General features: G+C 38.9%; 1 protein-coding gene across 2 annotated transcripts in view; it reads right to left on the bottom strand.

The window, feature by feature from the left end:
• The window catches only part of Entpd1 (ectonucleoside triphosphate diphosphohydrolase 1), a 166,583-nt gene that overhangs the window by 119,259 nt on the left and 35,461 nt on the right, over window positions 1-11,863 (bottom strand). The gene's annotated exons all lie outside the window — the stretch shown is intronic.

Below are 11,863 nucleotides of genomic sequence, written 5' to 3'. Positions count from 1 at the left end.
GATGTGGAAGAAACAATAAAGTAGTTCACTCCTCTTATTCTTATCTTCCTAAAAGAAGACTAATGTTTAGCCACCCAACATAAAGACTACATTGCCTAATCTGTCTTACAGCTGTGTGTACAAAGGATGATGAGTCACTCTGGGGATAGTAATAGTATAGATAGCTAAGTTCAGTAAAAATGTTATAGGCAGTCAGACAGGGCTAGGCCCTCAAGGGAGTCAGTGCAGAAGATGAGAACACATTACAACTGTGGCTGGAGGCTCATCTGCTGAAGGCCAGGCCTCAAGATAAAGACAGAATGACCAGGCCGGGGATTTAGCTCAGTGGTTCCACCACCTGCCTGGCAAGCGCAAGGTCCTGAGTCCGATCCCCGGTACAAAAAAAAAAAAGCAAGACAGAATGACCAGACTGTAAGTACCTGAGTGGGAGAACCACAGGTTCTGGTGCACCTTCAGTTAAAAAGTATAGTCACTGCCAGTCTGCAGCCCATTAGGGAAAGAGCTGAGGAATAAACACCAGACTTTATCCTCCTCTCAATCATCAAATTTCCTGCTGACCCAAACCAGAATACCCCCTGGTGCAGTTTACTCTGGCTGGCTTCCAAGGACACAGAGCAGGGTGAAGAAGGATAGAGTGAAATGAGACTATCAAACACATCTACCTTCGGTCATTTCCAAATTTCACTATTTAAAATCTGAAACAGCACTGTGATTTCGAGGACTTCCACAAACCCTGTGCAGTGCCAAGAAGAGAGATGAATTCTAGTTCTGGCTCTAATAATTATTAATGATGCCACTGTAGGTAAGTCCTTATCAGGTAAAGCTATTTTCTCACTGTTTTAATGTCAAAAGCTCCTACTGACCTAAAGAAGCTATTGGAAAATCAAAATAAAATGAAAATGCTCTGTAATTACAAAGGTTGTCCAAATTGAGGTGTTAGTATACCCCACCATCCTAGACAAATAAGAAGCAATCTCATTGTTAAAACACATTCATGAAATAAAATGCCACTATTTTGTTTCATTGAATTTTCAAGTAGAAAAACACTTTCATAAGTATTTACCACTGTCAGGCATATAGATAGATGTTAGCAGGCCTGAGGGACAAAGAAGGTGTCCAAAATAGCATGTTTTTCCAGTCATAATTAGGAAACAAAAACCTCAATGTACAATACATTTATAATCATTTATATGATCTCAAACCCAAAGATAAAGGGCTTCTGATTCTAGAACAAAGTATATCACATTCTTGGTTGCCATAGCCAATAGCCCAATGATATCAGGAAAGGAAATGGTCTTTTTTTTTTTTTTTGATACCAGGGATTGAACTTGGGACCTTGTGCTTGCGCGGCAGACGCCGGAACCACTGAGCTAAATCCCTGGCCCAAGGAAATGGTCTTTTAAAACCCTTCCACCTTGGACCAGGGGTCATGATTTAAACTAGTATCTTAAGTTTCTTACATAACTATGACACCTGAGAAAACACTGACCTTCTGAAAAGGACAAAATAGACATTTCACAATTCCAAACTATCTTTCAAGTAAAATATCAATAAACATAATTACCCTAGCTCCCTAAACCCAAGAGTACCTCTTGTTTATATAAAAATATATCCAGACATCTACTAGAAGCAGATGCCAGGCTGGGGATTTAGCTCATTGGTGCCATGCCTGCCTTGTAAGCACAAGGTCCTGAGTTTGATCTCTGGTACCAAAAAAAAAAGAGAAGAAGCAGATGCCTTTGTGTCATTTTGGTGGACAAAAAGAAAAAAAAAAAGCAGAAAGGAGACAAAGAAATTAGGATTTTAAAATTGTACTTATAAGAAAAACTGCAGCTTTAGGACACAATGCAACCTTTTTCCCTTCCAGGAAAATCACTCAAAAAATTCCTTTTTAAGAAATGTAACTTAGCTTTTTATTAGTATGTTTGTAATATGTAATGCTTATATTTATCATGAGGAGTTTGTAGAAGTACATAACACTTTTTAATTCACTTTTGTCTCCTTCCTCTCCTATCCCTCCCTGTTCCCTCTAACTTTTGTTCCCCTTCCCATATGAAAAAGCTCTATTTTCACTTTTTCTTTGATTCTCTTTTTTAAAGCCTTTTCCCTTCTTTCTCTTCCCCTCCCTCCATCTCTTGTTCCTCTTCTCATTTGAAAAAGATCTCCCTACTTCCTCAAACATGTACTAATAGAAAAAAATGCTGAATACAGAAAAAAAAATCCTAAAGGTTTTAAAGACACAGTAAGCCTATAAATTGGGCTCTGGACCTGTCCTTTTCACCTGTAAATTGTACTTCCTCCAACTTCAAGGAAGGGAAATATTAGTGGGCAGCATATCTCAACTTCAAACATAGGTAAGTAGTTTGTATGGTGACATAGCCTGACAAATGGGATACCTGAAAATCTGGGAATATACATCCTAGATCACCCATCTTGAAAGTACCTCCAAGGCCCCATAAATATACCCAACTCCAGCTCATAAAATGCCCGCCCCCCCCCCCCGCTCTGGCCTACACTCTTTGAATGTGTACCTTTTAACGTCTGCCTAATAAAACCTTTTCTATGACTCTGACTGACCCTGAAAACTCTGTTTGCAGTGGAAGTCAGTAAACCTACAAATATTCTATGTTTAGGGTTCCTCAACTCAGCTATGGGAACATCCTCAGACTCAATGACAGCACTGCCCACCTTCTCAGTTGAAAGCATAACTCTCTATCTCTACTTTACAATACATTCTACCTATACTTCTGCCTAAGTGTCTTGACTGAACTCTTTCATCAAGGGTGCAAAAGTAGTAAGGAGGTCCTCAAGTGCTGGTTTCCTCATGGCATCAGCATATCTCAGCTTCAAACACATGTAAATAGTTTGCATTCAAATATATCCCAGCCAGATGGGTGACCTGGTAGGCAGGATCACATAAACATACTCGGGTTCAGGACACGATGTGGCTCTTTTGAGGGTTTGCACAATATTCTGTGTACTGCCCCCCACCCGCCACCCTTCATACTGGTACTAGGGATTGAACACAGGGCCTTTATGCTGAACTATATCCCCAGACCTTTTCGTTTATCTTTTATTTGGAGACAGAGTCTTTCTAAATTGCCCAGACTGGGCTCAAACTTGCAATCCTCTTGCTCAGCCTCCCAGAGTGTTGGGATTGCAGGCCTGCACCTTAATACAGTCAGCACAGTTGGAAGCTACATGGACATTCCCCTTCACTCACTTGAACCTGGACAACACCCCAAAGCCTGTGCCAGAGCTTACTGCAAGGTGGTGAGATAAGAGAAACAAAGACCCAAAGCTCACCCTGGAAAATTCCAAACCAAGATGCATGTGCACTAGACCTCCCTGCTTGACCAACAATAACCATTCTTCCCTGGAGCTCACTGAAAATCCACTCATATGGACTTGATCTTATACATACTATTAGAGTGAATTATGGCAAAGGACATACACAATAGATGCAGCTAACTCAGCACCCTGTCAATCATGCTCTGGAAGACCTCATAGGGGCACCTTAAAGTAGGTGGGACATTTACCACCCCTATACAATATGCCCTCCACAGCTCATGCTATTTGCCTTTTGCCAACAGGAGCCCTCTCACTCTGGAGTGTACTACTGCCTTAATAAACTTTGCTACCATCTCCTTGTTGCTGTGTGCTAGGTTTAGTTATTTGTTCATCACATACAAGAACCTGGGAACCCGTCCCTGGATCCCATAGCCCATGGTAACACCACTACACTTGGCTTGAATGTGTACTTTTAAATCCTGCCTAATAAATCTATTTATGCCTTGTTTTTCTGTGATGAAAGTCAGCACACTTAGAACCTAAACCATGGTAGGGTGAGTCAAGGTTCTCTATCTCCACTTTGAGGAGCCTACTCAGATCCTGTCGTGTAATACAGTGAATTAGTAAAATTATTATCATTGGTTCTAAATGTATTACCATTGTTCCTAAATGGAGATTTCAGTGCTTCTGTCTTGCTATAAATTAGGAATCATGAGATGATAATCCAGAGAAATTCATGAAGCAAAAGACAATATTTCCTTTAGGGTTATCACACAGATATTGCCTAAAGATCTTACTCAATGTAAAGTTACTCATTTACTTGTCCTAATATTTTCAAAAAGGAGCTTTGGGGTGATTATTTTTACATGTACTACCATCTTTTTCTCTCTCTCTTGCTTTCCTTCTTTATTCTTTTTCTTTTATGGTTGCAGGGATGGAACTCAGAGCCTCACACCCAGGCCCTTTCTATTTCTTATTTTGAGACAGGCCCTTGCTAATCTGCCCTGTCCATTCAAGCAAAAGTAGAAGAGGGAGACTTCAAGTCATTAAGGAAACAAGATATTTCATAAATGTGAACAAAAGCTGACATTCTTATTGCTGACTCTATTGTTTAAAGTTTTTGCAAGCTCGTAGAGCAGAGAAGCTGAGCCGGTCCCAGCACCCAGAAGGAAGCTCCCCCGCCACCATCCCAAGCTCCTAGGGTAGAGAAGGTGAGCCCCGTGGGCACCACAAGCACCCCCCCCCCCATGGAAATGAGAAGACACATAAACAAGCCTCAAAAACAAACTTCTGGATCCCCTACAGCAACCCCAAAGGGAAATGAGATGGAACAATCTGATCCTCAACTGTCAGGTAAAAGGGCTGAAGACCAAGACCAGACCAGGCCACAACAAGCCTTTATTAGGGGAATAGATCTACCAGGCTGTCTCTGAACAAAGGAGAGACAAAAGCAATATGGCTGGGGCAGGGAGAGTCTTTTATAGAGACTGGGGTGGGGTTTGTAGGGGCTGAGGCGGGGTTGACTGAGGTAGTGACTAGGGAATGGAGGAGCCGGTGATGTCACTAGGTGGTAGGAGGTGAGCGAGTATTAGGTTAATCTCTAGGTGGGAACAGGGGCATGCTGGGAAGATGGGTTTGTTCTTTGGTGGGAGCAACCATCTTGGCATGACGTCACACAGGGGAAGGGGCAAGGCACCATAGGAAGAGGGCAGCTACTATACATAATAGCTGCTGAGGTGGCGGGAGACCTATCATCAACCACCTGGACTCTCGGAACTGGCAACAAAAGAGGATCTGGGAAAAATGAAATCAGAAATAATTACTCAGATAACAACAAAGATTGTGCTCATGGTGCAAGACATGATTAATAAATGTAGAGAGGACACAGATAAAAAAAAATAGAGGATCTGAGGAACATGATGGAATCCCAACATAGGAAACAAATGGAATCCATAAAACAGATGCAAACAGATTTCCAGGAGATTAAAAACTCCATCGAATGGCTGTGCAGCAGAATGAACCAATGTGAGGATAGAATTTCATATATAGAAGAAAAGATTGCAATTAGTGACCAGGAAAAGAAAAATTGCTTTAAAATTGTAAAAGAACACGAGAAATCAATCCAGCAGCTGCTAGATGATGCAAAGAAGAATAACATAAGACTGATTGGAGTCAATGAAGAAAGAGGAGAGAGTGCAGATGACATAAAAAAAACTGTTCACAGAAGTGATGACAGAAAACTTCCCAAGGAGGGGAAAAGAACTTGACATACAGGTAAATGAGGCATATAGGACTCCAGCTAGCCTTAATCAAAAAAAATCTACACATTAAAAAAAAAAAATCTATACATAGGCATATAATAGTTAGGATTCCAGAAATCCAACAGAAGAATAAAATTCTACAAGCAGTGAGAGAAAAGAAACAAATCACATACAAAGGAAAGCCCATCAGAATCACAGCAGACTTCTCAATGCAGACCCTCAAGGCAAGACCTTGGAGTGATGGATTTCAAGCCCTAAAGGAAAACAGCCTCCAACCCAGATTGAAGTACCCTGCAAAACTATCTTTCAAACTTGATGGAGAAATAAGATACTTTCATGATAAAGAGCACCTCAGGAACTTCATGAATATCAAACAGGCATCCAAAACATTTTAGACAATACCCTAGGAAAAGACAATGAGGATCACAACCCCAGGAAACCCAGCAGAATGAATCCATTGGGCGTTGACAAATTAAACGCAAAGGGGAAGAATCCAACAACAAAAAAAGTCCTGACAAGGCTTTTAAAACTTTTAACTTCATCTCCCTAATGAGTGTATAATTCAATCTTATTATTGTACTGATTAGTATTTTTCTGATTCTAGAGTTGCACACCTTTCCTTGTGCTGTACTGGCTATTTATCATCATCTTATGTCTACTTTTTAATTGGGTTGTCTATTAATGAGCTCTAAGAATTCTTTATATATTCTGGCCATAGGTTATATGCGTTGTAAATATGGTCTGTTTAAGGACTACTTTTCATTTTAATGATGTCATTTAAAGTTCTAAATTTTTTTTTTTTTGGTACCGGGGATCGAACTCGGATCCTTCCACTTGCAAGGCAGGCGGCAGAACCACTGAGCTAAATCCCCGGCCCCAAAAGTTCTAAATTTTGATGGAATCTCATTCATCAATTTTGTTTTTTTACACATCATGTCTTTTGTAAACCTAGGTAGTTCTTGCCTACCCTGAATTCATAAACATTTTCCCTTATAATTTCTTCTTAAAGTTTTATACTTTTAGCCTTTCATATTTAGGTTCATAGATCCCTTCAAGTTATTTTCATGTATGGAAATAAAGGGTTGAGGTTAATTTTCTATATATAGATACCAGGTGCTCTAGTGCTGTTTGCTGAAAACACTATCTCTTCCTCGGCTCTTGAATTGAGTTTATATTCTATAAAATGCTAATGTTAAATAATCTTTCAAAACTCAGTGGACCATATATGTGTGGTTCTATTTCTAGATTCTCGATTTTATTCCAATGATCTATATGTCTTTCCTTACACCAACACTGCCTTGATTACTGTAGCTTTGGAAGAAGTCTTAAAATTAGGTACTAAACGTCTTCCAACACTGTTTTTTTTTTAACTTTTCTAGGTCCTTTGTACTCCTACATAACTTTTAAATTTCAATATCCAATTCTTCACATATAGCAAGTACATATAGACCTGAATTTTTCTATATACCTTGTGTTTTCTAATCCTGCTAAATTCAAATACAAGTTCTAGGGGCTCCTAGAGATTTCTTAGTATTTTCTCTGGAGATGATCATTTCATCTACATACAAAGATTTTGCAGAAGCCAGTCCTATCCTAATTGTGCCATTTTATTGCCAGACTATTTTGGTGGGGGCTAGGTTTCAAGTTTAGTGGACATATAAAGAGTAAGCATATCTGCCCTTGTTCCCCACCTTAAGAAGAAAGCATTGTATCTTCTCCATTCATATAAGGCGTTCTCGCTGGAAGTATGGAGTACATGTCTTTAATCTGTTGAGAAGGTTCTGTTCTACTTCTAGGCTCCTGATACCATGAACAGCTGTAGAATTTAGTCCAATACTTTCTCCAACTAGTGACAGGATCATATGGCTTTTTCCTTTCCTCTGTTAAAATGATGACTTTTGGGGGTGGATCTTCCAATGCTGAACCAACACTGCCATCCCTATAGCAAAACCACTTTCTACATTCTGCCAGATCTGACTTCTAATAGTTTGTTTTGTTAAACAAATTTCTATGTTCATACTTTTTTCTTCTATTATCTTTATCCAGTTTTAGGATTAGCACAATGCTGATTTCCTAAAATGAAGGGAGAAGTGTTCCTTCTTTTTTCTGCTTTAATTGTTTGATATAATTTATCAGTTAAAATGTATATGAGTCTGCTGATGTCATATAGGTAGGTTTTCAAACTAGGAATATACTTTCTTTAATAGGTGCTATTCAAATTTTATATTTCCTCCAGAGTTAGTTTCAGTAATTTGTCTTCCAAGGTACTTCTTAGAAGTTGTCAAATTTATTTCAAAACAGATTTTTGAAATATGCTTTCTATATCCTTTTAAATTCTGTAAAATCTGTGGTAATGTCTACTAGATCTTGATAGTGTAATTTTAAAAATGTATAATTGGTATTGTGTAACAGGAAGAAAAGGTCTAAAGGTGCAGGGGAAGTGGGAGAGGTAGGGAAAAGGAAAAAAGGGAAAAGAAAAAATATGAGAAAAGGAAAAAAATGGAAACAAAGAATTTCCAAATAGGGAAGGGTGGAGTGGGTGAAGGGAGGGCAGGGGAAGTGGAAAAAAATAAGAACCAAGATACTCAGGTAATGGTACAAGATCCCAAAATGTACCAATAAACTTAATGGGGAAAAAAATAAAGTTATTGCAGTGAGTGGGAGCAGGAAGATTTAAAAGTGTAGGGAAGGAAAAGGTTTTGCCCTTTTTCTCAAAACACGACTACTATATTGTAGTTCACTCTTTGAACTGTTATCTCTTTATTTCACACTAGGAGACCCGATTATCACACCACATTGAGGAAACATATTCCCCTCCTGAACCCTGTAAAAAGCATAACAGATGCAGCCTCTCAGAACCAACACATCAGGAAAGAAATTTTTTTATAGATGCCTCCTAGTAAGGTTAGAGAAAAGTACTTTTTTAAAAAAACCTGTGAAGTGATAAGCTATTTTCAATGTGGTTAATTTTCATGATACATAATGTGGTTTTCTTAATATTTCTTATTGGTAGTATTAGAGACAGCTAAATTAGGTAGAAATATTATAGGCAGTCAGATAGGGCCAGTCCCTCGAGAGAGTCAGTGCAAAAGATAAAAACACTTACAACTGTGGCAGGAAGCACAACAATTGTAGGCCAGGACTCAAGATAAAGACAAAATGACCAGGCCTACAAACTCTTCCAAGGGATAAGTGATAACACTTGGTCTAATGAAGTCTAGATAGAAATCAGTCACCTTGGGAGGTGACCAAGACCCTTGGACCTATCACCTTCCTGAAAAGTTCTTTTTTCTTTCCATGTATACTTGCTTATTGCTATCTTAAAAATTTTAAATTGTAGATGAAATTTTTAAGATTTGAGAAGTTTTATTGAAGACTATGAAATACAGAAACACCAAATTCTCATTTTAAAGTAAAACAGACACCATCTTTCAGAACCTTCCTAATACTGCCCTATTCTTTTCCTCTAAACAACAACAACAACAAAAACCCAAAGTTCCAGATTCAAAATAACAATTGTGCCTTCTGGTAAACATTCTTCTCATGGTGCTAAGCCTTACCCTAATTATTTTTCTAAATTTTACATTTGTACCTTTTCAAGAATGAGTAGTATATTAAAAAACGCATTGATATTTTACAAACTGGACATAACTTTCTTCATAGTAATTAGAAACAAAAAACCACACACACCCTACTCAAACTCATAGGAAATATACATTTGTTCATAAAAGCTCACCTGCTTTAGATAACTTTTCTCTCCATACATTAGTATATTGTCAATGTTTGATCCATGCTGTGAAAACTATACAAAATGAAAAGAACACTTAATTCCCTAGAGAACCTCAAGGCAAAATCAAAAGCTTTATGCTATAAAATAAAAACAAAACGCAGAAGCACTGGGACTGCGGGGACATCTTAGATGAATAAGCACTACAAAAGTGAAGAAGAAGGGCTGGGGATTTAGCTCTGTGGCACCGCGACTGCCTTGCAAGTGCAAGGTCCTGAGTTTGATCCCCGGTACAAAAAAAAAAAAAAAAAAAGTGAAGAAGAAAATTTTTGTACAAATATTTACCAGAATAATCCAAAAAGGTGTATTAAACATCCATTTTCCTGCAGAAATAATGATCATGTCAGATACACTAGTCTGTGTGTGTGCAGGAGTGGATTTTAATGAACAGACTCCAATTCTCTCCTATATTTACCTATTATATCAGATCTTTGCTTAGGGGCTCTCTTTTCCTTTTCATGGTATAAACCTTTGAGCAGAGGTGCACCCAACAATTTCCACAGAAGATAAGCTTATTGTGCTATAAGTCTTTCTTTGGAAAGCTGCCATCTCCCTTTCCACCCTAACACTGAAACTAACTCCAAAAATCCAGTCAGTTCCTTGATGTTTTGAGTTGTACTAAAACTTTTTAGCATGGAAACTTAAGGCTACAAACTTTACAAATTGGTCCTATTAAACAATGATCTCAAGGCAGGAGTTTTTCTTTTGTGGGAGACCGCCTGATTGATAATGCCCAAAGCAGGCTGTTAGCAGTGCAGGCTATAGAGTTAACCCCACAACTGGCTTGTTTATGCAAGTGAGTCTGGCCAAAGCCTATGTGCTGAGGTCAGAGTGACCCTTATCCAAATCCCATTCCCAGAGTTAAAACCTTCTTTATTAAAAAGACAAGGTTGAGGGGCAGGGATTTAGCTCAGTGGTTCTGCCGCCTGCCTTGCAAGCTCAAGGTCCCGAGTTTGATCCCCGGTACCAAAAAAAAAAAAAAAAAGACAAGGTTGATTATTAACCACAGCCTGTATTTTTTTTGTTCTATTCCTAATTCAAGAATGCTTGGTCTTTTCTTTTACAAGCCTTGCCTGCATCAGCAACATATCCATAGCAACTCCACATAGCCCTTTTATGGGCTGTGATGTCACCAATAAATATCAATGGTTCTGGGTGTTCAGGGCCTTTACTTGCTCAAATCTCTGATTGCTCAGGCACCAGTCACGCTAGCTCCCCATATCTCTCTCTTTAACACCGTTTCTATGTCTTTCTTCTTTCCTTGAAACATAGCACCAAGCAGGAGCTCAGGATCCACTGCAGGGGTCTCTGACACTTTTTTTATCCCTAGTAAGACTGAATGTATTTAATATCCTAGTAAAAGTTTTGATTATAAGTATCCAATAGTATTAAAAGTACAAAACACATTTGTAGATTTCTAATATATTAATGTTGGGAGCAATGCTACATAATTCTAGGGAAAAATCATTTGGTTAGCCTAGTTGTCCTGCCTTTAGCCCAGCTACTGAATAACTCCAGTTTGGCCTCCGGTCACAACTGAGACTCCAGTGATCCAGTGATGCTGTGATTCTCCAGGACAAGAAACATCCTGGGAGAACAAACATCTGCTCAGTTCCTCATTGTTCTTGGACTGTTAACATCTTGTTTGCCGGAGATGTACTGAACTCTCTGCAAGCCTTCTGTTACACCTTGTTTATCCCAATGTGAACTATTGAACTCTCTGCAAGTCATTTGTTACATTTGTTTCTCCTGATGTACTGAATTCTCGGCAAGTCATTTGTTACGAGGTACTGAATAAAAGGTGTGGTAAGCTGGGGGCTTTTGTCTTTGCCGCCCAGAGCAGCACTGATCAGACCCAAAGCTCAGCTTCTTCTCAGTCTCATTTTTCTACCTTTCCTGTAATTCGCCGTGTGCTGCCGTGGCTCGCAGGAGACCAGGACTCACTGCAGAGGTTCTGGTAACGTCCCCTTCCCCTGTCCCCTACATATTAATACAAAGTGCATGACCACATACAGTATATCCTATAGGAAAATAGAGGTGGAAGGGCAAAGAGAAGACAGGTTGAGGTCTGGTAATAAATAAACAAATACAGAACTAGGGATGATCCATATTATAGTATATTTTACCACCAATACTGCAGCCAAAATGTACAAAAAATATTTCAAAACAACCCAGGAGGATGTAATGGCTGGACTCTTGTAATACTTCTCAGAGGCTGTGGGAGAGCCACCTGTCTCACTCTGTGGTCTCTGCAAATGGTGGCTTGAGTATGTAGGGTTGTTTCCCAAAAAGGAAGAAACATAAAATGTTAAGTTTAGATTAAGAGCTATAAAACCTTAGGGTGCCCATAAAAAGTGGCTCATTTCATAATATACTATCCAATTTTGGCATCAAGAGATAGACTAGCCCAACAATCTAGTACACTCAGCAAGAACATGCAAGAACAATTAAGAACCCTTGGAAACTGCCTATCTCAACACAAACTTTAAAAATATTCTTTAAAAATCACTGGGTTTCAGGTGAT

Source organism: Heterocephalus glaber, unplaced genomic scaffold (assembly GCF_053883595.1).
Source record: "Heterocephalus glaber isolate CG9 unplaced genomic scaffold, H.glaber_assembly_v1.0 deba00001497, whole genome shotgun sequence".
Taxonomy (NCBI): domain Eukaryota; kingdom Metazoa; phylum Chordata; class Mammalia; order Rodentia; family Bathyergidae; genus Heterocephalus; species Heterocephalus glaber.
Note: the sequence above shows the minus strand (reverse complement) of the source record. Positions and strands in the feature narration are given on the sequence as shown.